Here is an 8894-nt window from a genome sequence, read left to right as displayed (position 1 = left end):
ACTGTAACAAACATAAATACACTGTAACAAATGTAAAATGACACTGTAACAAATGTATTATTACACTGTAACAAATTTATAATTACACTGCAACAAACAAATGTATTAATGCACTGTAACAAATGTTAATTACACTGTAATAAACGTATGATTATAAGGTAACACTTTACTTGAAGGGGTGTGCATAAGACTGACATGACACCTTCATAATCATGACATGGCAGATGTCATAAATATGAAGGAGGTTTTATGCATGTTTATGACAACTGTCATTAAGTGTCATTCGCTCAATATGACATTTTTAATGCAAATATGACATTGTTTGAGATGTCTTTGTTATGACAACTTGACATAAACCAATACATCATAACCTGTCAGTGTCTTTGTCATGACAACTTGACATTACCAAGACAACATAAATTGTCATAAACAATGACATAGCAGATTAACTATCAAACTTAAGAAACCACTTAGCTTTATGGGTTAACATTACATTAAACTGTCAGGTGGTTGGTTTTGACATTGGCTGTCATGAGGCCATTATAACTGTGTCATGAATGTTTTTCTTGACCTCAACTACAGTGGTACAAATTTAATTTGTCATTAAAATGTTATAATGGCTTCATGGCAGCCAATGTCAAAACCAACCACATGACAGTTTAATGAAATGTTAACCCATAAAGCTAAGTGGTTTCTTAAGTTTGATAATTAATCTGCTGTGTCATGTTTATGACATATTTATGACAGGTTGTGTTGTCTTAGTAAAGTCAAGTTGCCATAACAAAGAGATCTCACACAATGTCATATTTGCATTAAAAATGTCATAATTGAGCGAATGACACTTAATGACAGTTGTCATAAACATGCATAAAACCTCCTTCATATTCATGACATGTCATGTCATGATTATGACAGTGTCATGTCAGTCTTATGCACACCCCTTCAAGTAAAGTGTTACCGATTATAATGTGTCAAATGTATTATTACACTGTAACAAACTTATAATTTCACTGTAACCAATATATTATTACACTGTAACAAATATATTATTACACTAAAACAAATGTATAATACACTGTAACAAACATATATTTACACTGTAACAGGGGTATAATTGCATTGTAGTAACAAATGTGTACACTGTAACAAACATATAATTACACTTAATACACTGTAACAAATGTATAATTACTAGAGATGCACCGATACTAAAATTCTCCACCGATAGCTGATTTTTCATAATGATATCGCCGATGTCGATATTTTGATTTTTCTTAAAGGAACACTCCGACTTTTTGGGACTTTAGCTTATTCACAGTATCCCCCAGAGTTAGATAAGTCCATACATACCTTTTTCATTTCTGTGCGTTCTGTAAGTGTTATTTGACGCACCCACCGCTAGCCTAGCTTAGCACAAAGACTGGATGTAAATGGATAATGGTAGCATACTAATCCCAATAAGTGACAAAATAATGCAAACATTTTCCTATTTACATGTTGTGATCTGTATAGTCACAGCGTGTACAAATAACAAGGTATGAGACAGAGACCATTTTTAATCGTATAAATACTGGGAACTATATTCTCACTAGGCGTAGGAGCACAGCTAACGTTACTTGGGCGGAGTGATTAGCGCAGCACACGAGACGCCCTGTTGATGGTTCCGTAAACAAAACAAACGTGACTAACTAGCTAGACGTGACTCGTGATCATGGCTGACTTTGAGGAATTGTCAGAGGAATTTTACTGTGTATCAAACCAAGATCCAGAACCATATAGTTTTGAGCCAGAATACACAGACGAGGAGTTACAAACTTTGGAAGCTGTAAGACAAGATGCCGAACAGATTGATGTCGAAGGGAGAATCAGAACGAACACGGACTGGTGGTGTAAATGTGGAACATGCCAACCTATGCAGACAGAAACCGAGTGCCTTTGTTGTAATGAATGGGACCGGGTATTGCCATCAATGTCAAGGCTTGATGACAATCAAAATATTTGCGTCACTACCACGGAAGATTTCTCTGCCCTAATACACCCGGCAGTTGTAGTTTTTTTTCCCCATTGTGACAAGATCAACTGGAAGAAACGCCCCATGCCGAGTGAACCTAATGGTCAGCTGTCCACCAAGTAAGTGATTTTGTTATAATGATCATTCATAGTTCAATGAAATTGTAGTATAGCCATTGCATATAGTGTGGTCATGACAACACAATAATAACAATAAAGGGGATACACGGAGCCCCTATTCACGTAATAGTGTCACTACTAAGGTTACATTACATTAGCATGGCACTGTTACAGTATGGCTAATGTTAGTCATCTCAAAACATAACGGAACACTTACCGCAGCAACAGGTGATCCAATTTGTCCTGTCTTTATTATCAATGGGATGGCTGTATCCTTCAGCACACGTTTCATGGTCCGTGTGGCAACTTGAATTTTTACAAAATAGTCGTATATAGTAAAATGTTCAGAGCAAACGAAATACTTTGTGATGCTGTTTACAGGTGTTTAGTAGCCATCGATTCATCAGGTCAGCGTTTTTGGTAGGAATTCTATGAAACATCATAGTATTACCTGGTCTCCCCTGTTTATTGTCACAGCTCTTTACAATACAGCGAACACCCATGATTGTAAACTATAAATTTACTATCTAGTAATTGCTGACTCTATTACTCCAACTCTGAGCGAACTCTCTGCTCCTCACCACAGGGCGTCTCGTGTGCTGCGCTAATCACTCCGCCTAAGTAACGTTAGCTTTGCTCCTACGCCTAGTGAGAATATAGTTCCCAGTATAAATACGATTAAAAATGGTCTCTGTCTCATATAGCCTTGTTATTTGTACACGCTGTGACTATACAGATCACAACATGTAAATAGGAAAATGTTTGCATTATTTTGTCACTTATTGGGATTAGTATGCTACCATTATCCATTTACATCCAGTCTTTGTGCTAAGCTAGGCTAGCGGTGGGTGCGTCAAATAACACTTACAGAACGCACAGAAATGAAAAAGGTATGTATGGACTTATCTAACTCTGGGGGATACTGTGAATAAGCTAAAATCCCAAAAAGTCGGAGTGTTCCTTTAAGGAATAATATCTCTCTAGTAATGCTGCAAACTATACAGGGAACTCATTTGGTACACTATAACCAAGTTATAACTGGAGGCCATTGGTCATGAGGAATGAGCTAAGATTCCTCAGAAACACTGCCAGAAGCTGGTGTCTGGTTATATCTAGCATGCAGCAGGGTTTTCTACTAAGTACTAAAGATGTTTGCCATGAAGGGGTTGAATCATTTTGAGACTGCAGAAGTCATTAAAAGTTGCATGTTTAGTTGAATTTGGGGAACCACTTGAAACATTTGTTGTGTTGAGCAATTTAAATTACTTTTGTTTCATCTGTTCATTGCAAACAGCTGAAAGTCTGTAAATTTTGCCACTAAACCTGATTTTCCCAATTGCTTTCCCTGCAGTTGAGCTGAATGGTGCAGTTTTCAGCCAGGTGTTATGCAGCAACAAGGAAGATATTTCAACCTCTTCTGGTGCGCGAGACCTCATTACACTAACAGATTGAATATTTCAGCCTGGGTAGACTGAAAGAGGTGTTTATGAACGAATAAAACAAATAGGATCATAGGGCCTCTCCATCACACAGTGAAGCCAGTCTCCCCAGTGTCTAATCAAGTCATTGTTCATACACAGGACAGGAAAAGAGGAAGATAGGGAAACTGATTAAAGGAATACAAAAGGATGCAAAGACAACAAACTAACAGTACTAGTTATGGGTTTTGCATTATTTACATTTGAGAATGATAAAAAATAAATAAAAAAAATTACAAAATAAAAAACTGTGTGATTTTTGTCATTCCAAACATCTATGACACTCTTTCTTCTGTGGAACACAAGAATCTATTTAAAAAATTTCAGTGTTTTTTGTCCATAAAATAAAAGTCAGTGGGGTCCATGTTATTTTGAAAAGCACATACACAATAAAGATAAAAATAAATCCATGGGGTTCTATAGAACCCTAGGGTCCTTGACTCAATTTTAAAGAAACCCAAAAAGGTAATATATGAGGAGAAATGTCTTAAATGTTTACATAATACTTTCATGCTTAACCGGTTATTTCATTTTTTTTTTTCTCGACTGAAAGAATCCTTTAAGGTTTTGGAATAACAAAATGACAGGTATAATTTTAAGTTTTGAGTGAGCTATCCCTTTAACCCTCTGGGGTCGGCGGTCGCGCCAGCGTGACCAGCTCGCTTTTTTTCTTATCAGTGCAAAAGATACTCAAAATACTCTGTTGATTTTGATATGAGTGTTATACATCATTCAAAACTGTTAAATTACTTATTTTATTTGTGTACACTCATAATAAAAACAAAATGTTGTGTTTTTCGTAAAATAAAGAAAATAAACATGATGCGCGTTCTGCGCAATGTCTCTCTCAATGTGAAGTTCATTCTGAAACGAGACATGTCTTTACAAAGCTTAACCTCATTAGCTCTAATGTGACCACACCCATGCGTGCAAGAGCAATTGAAATGCAAATTGTCCACGTTAAGGAACGCAAACCTGTAAACGCCCTCATTACCTCAAAAACAAAAAAATCAGAGACTTCAGTACTCCTCTGCGTTTCATCGAGTTTGGAAGACATGTTGTGTTTGTGCTGTGCTGTGCTGTGCTGTTTACCTTGGATTTACCTCAGAAGAATTAGAAGAACGCAATTTGAAGATGAGAAAGATTTTTTAAGGTAAGACATTTCCACTCATGATAGTAAGCATGTTATTGTTGTATAAACTGTACATTGTAGCAACTAGTCAAACTGGTGCCAGACTAAAATGTACGTTATGAAATGAGATTGGAGTAAAAACATGAAGCCTAATGTCGTACATGTATATAAATTTAGCATTGAAAGGTTGCCTACCTGTCTATAGTTCACATTTCAACATGTTTCTGTCTATATAGCAACATATACAGTAGAAACATGTTGAAATGTGAACTGTAGACAGGTAGGCAACCTTTCAATGCTAAATGTATATACATGTATGACACAAGGATGTTTTTTTGTTTGATAATAAAACACAGCATGATATAAAAGTAGGCTGGTAGAGTGTTTACTTTAATATGGTGAATATTATAATGTTTAGACTCGTGTTTACTGTCTCTGCTCAAACGTAGATATGTATAATGTGGTAACAATAATGTTTCATAGTTTGGAGCGGCTCGATCACTTCAGTAAATGGTCTCTGCACGCGCTGTGAGCAAAAAAGCAAAACGCTCCAAACATTAGGCTTCATGTTTTTACTCCAATCTCATTTCATAATGTCATAACGAATGGAAACATTTGAAGTAACATATGATAATCCATATATTTTTCTCTATGTCGAAGTGTTCCTTTTTAACGATTTATAGGCCGCCTGCTATAGGCTAGTTATTATTATTTTTTGCAGCCCTACACGTATATGCCTACAAGGCACAACAAACCTGGTGTTCATATATATATATATGTATTTTGTAATTTTTAAATCGCAATTTTAACCAGAAAAAGCACAAATGTATTCCCAAAATTGTGCAGCCCTATAGTTTCTCTTGATATCAGAATGGTCACAGTTGTATCATTTTTTTTTTTTTTTTCAGGGACCAGATGCCACTGATGAGTCCTGTTGACTTAAACATTCACATGAGTCTCTGTACATGAACATGGTAAAATGAAAAATCAAACACCTTGGAAATGACAGGTACGTACTTTGTTTCAGGAATGGCACAAAGATGTGTGACTGTTCAAGTCTCTGTCTTTAGATCAGTGTGTTCAAAAATGTGCTTTTTTGTCCTTTGTTGTGTACCTTTGGATTATGTTGTGTTGTAAATAAATCCAAAAAATCAAAAAGCCATTCTTTTTTAAATCTCTCCTCATTCTTTGTGCAAGGTTCCTCATAATGATAGGGCCTGATAGCACCTGATAGGGCCATTATGGGAGGGTCTTTGTCTTTCTCAGGTGTGAAACATCAATATTCATGATATTCATGACGCCTCCTCACATAACGCTTTCTTACACAAAACATGTCTTACAAATTTTAAATCAATATATTGTTTTAGCTGAATGAGTACACAGGATGATTTTCACAGTTTTGAAGCAAATATTCTAGGCTACGTGATACAATTTTCAAAAGTCTTGTGAAGAAATAATCAGAATTACTAATAAAATTACTAAATTTGTTATTTTTCAAACACATTTATACCATGGTCTGTCTGAATACTTGATTCTGATTGGCTGGAAGGTGTGCAATAAATCCGTTTAATGCACAGGTTGTTCCAAGTCAGTTTAATCACCTTCTATATTAATGCGCTGCTTTCAGTGAAGCGCACACACACATGTACGTCACTGACTTGCACTTAGAGATCAGAGAATGCGCTACACACACACAGAAATATTCAGGAGCACAGAAACTTCTTGTCAACGCTGCCCCATGACTTTTATTAATAAATTAACTTTGCTGCTACTGAATCGCTGCATTACTTGCCTCCACGTCGTGCATTAAAATAGTTTAATGCACAGCTAGCCGGGTATTATCCCTTACATATACATTCTGCATATTAACCTGATATAAAAACATTCATATTATCTTTGATTTTGTAAAAGTGCTCCACATTGGCTGAGTAAACGTGAAACTACCCAAGATATTAAGTATACTCATCTTCACTGACGATTGACTATCGATTATCTGAACATCTGAGGAAAAATCCTAGAGCTACGGCTTGTCTGTCACGTGCATATGTGTAATATGTGTAATGATACCTGTAATGGTATCTCAAGTGAAGAGCTAAAGTACAGCATGACCCTTTGACCCAATTAGCTGATGGTTTGCAATTAGGAGTAAAATATCTCCTGCCCACATACATCACTACTGCCATCTGAATCTAGACACTGAACGCTTTTAAGCACCTCAAACAGCATTGCATTATTGTACAGTACACACTTTCTGACATGATGACCTTATCAAAGTAGCTAATGTCCCATGATATATGACACTTGCACTATAGTGAGGTAACATACACATCATGCTGAAGGATGGTTCCCGTGGCAACATTTATGTGTCTATAAAAGGAAGTTAATATAAACATCAATTGTTTCACAGATGACACAAAACTGCCTTTTCTCTCACGTAACCATATATAAATGGGAAAAACGATTTGAAGGTAAAGGACAAATGTACCATAACTCAGGTCAGATCATATTATGTCAGGTCAACCCACCTATATACAAGCAATTATCAGGACATCTCAAGAACAGATTTAAAGCATAGCAGAGATGTTCTGAATCTACATGACATAAGAAAGTCCATCGAGAGAGTTGAGCAAGAGTCATTCATCAGTGGATATCAGAGAAATCAACCCGATTCTGTTCTCCATAAATCTCCACGTAAAACAGGTGAAAGTGGTAAATCTCATAATGAAATCATGCCCAGGTCACATTTCGCCCCAACATCAGAAGAACAAAAAATTATTAAATACATTTTTACATGAATAAAATAAAGTCTATTTTTCAGACCATTACATAGTGAAATTATTTTCAAGACAATTAAGCACATTTGAATATTCTTAATTGTCAAATTCTCACTACCATAATGTATTATATTGTATATGAGTAAAATAATTATTGTATATTGTTTTTTGATCATTAAAAAGACAAATACTACCATAATGCATAAGTAATCATATAATTTAAATAATAACAATATAAATGTTGGAGAAAGGAGCCCAGAAGCAAAGAAGATTTTTCCAGCTGGGAAAAATCATCAATTACGAGTACTTCCACCTGTTCACCCTTCAAACATGGAACCACTCACAGCTGTAGCCAATAATGGCCCAATGGAGGTCACTGTAAATCTGGGATCTGTGCTTCACTCAAAAAGAAGATGGCCCTGGGTGCAGACAACCCCAGGACGAGATGAAGAAGCACAGGGAGGCCTAGAGTGAAACTGGCTGAAGAGTAAGAAAAGACACAGTTAACCTTGTAACCTCTGCTTTACCAACTTTGTCTTTCGTTTGTTCTGTCTTCCGCCTTCAAGGAAGCCTAGTGTTCAAGCGGACGGTGGGAACACGGCTGTCACGACTACCCCAGACCGGGAAGAACCTAAATTCCAGTTTGGATCCTTTTTGGCCATCCTATATATTTTTATTAAATAAAAGACAGTTTCTGTTAACGCTGCCCCCGTTTCTCTTGTTGTTGTGTTTTGTGGCAGCTGAAACCTCTCCTTGCTTTGGGGATGTGTCACAGTTGGTGGAGAATGCGGGCATAGGATAAGCATCAAAGCGTGAGATTTCATTTAATTTTCTAAAATTATTATATAATTGTACTATGCCATCATGCTTGGGGACCAGAACAATTGGGCTTGGCCATGCACTGTTGGATTCCTCAATGATGTTCAAGTCTAACATCTTCCTTACTACTTCACGGATTGCTTCTCTTCGGGCTTCTGGGATGTGATAGGGCTTCAGTCTCACCTTCTTCCCAGGCTCTGTGACTATGTCATGGTACACCACTGTGGTCCGACCTGGCAGTAGAGAGAATGTATCTGAATGTTGGCTTACCATCTCCCGGAGGTCTTGTTTCTGGTTTGGGGTCAGTTGGGCTCCCATTTCCACTTCCATGGGTACTTGGGAGGGGACTTGGGATGACAGGGTGGAGAGCAGACACTGTTCTGGGCCATACCACTTCTTGAGTAAATTCACATGATAGGTCTGGAGGACCCTGCGCCGGCCAGGCTGCCTCACCTTATAGTTCACTGGACCCACTCTCTCAACCACTTCATACGGCCCATGCCACTTGGCAAGAAATTTGCATTCGTGGGTGGGGACCAACACCATGACCTTTTCTCCTGG

The sequence above is a fragment of the Abramis brama genome (genome assembly GCF_963993115.1).
Source record: "Abramis brama genome assembly, chromosome: 9".
NCBI classification, from domain to species: Eukaryota; Metazoa; Chordata; class Actinopteri; order Cypriniformes; family Leuciscidae; genus Abramis; species Abramis brama.
The sequence above is the reverse complement of the archived record's forward strand: the minus strand, read 5'-3'. Positions refer to the sequence as shown.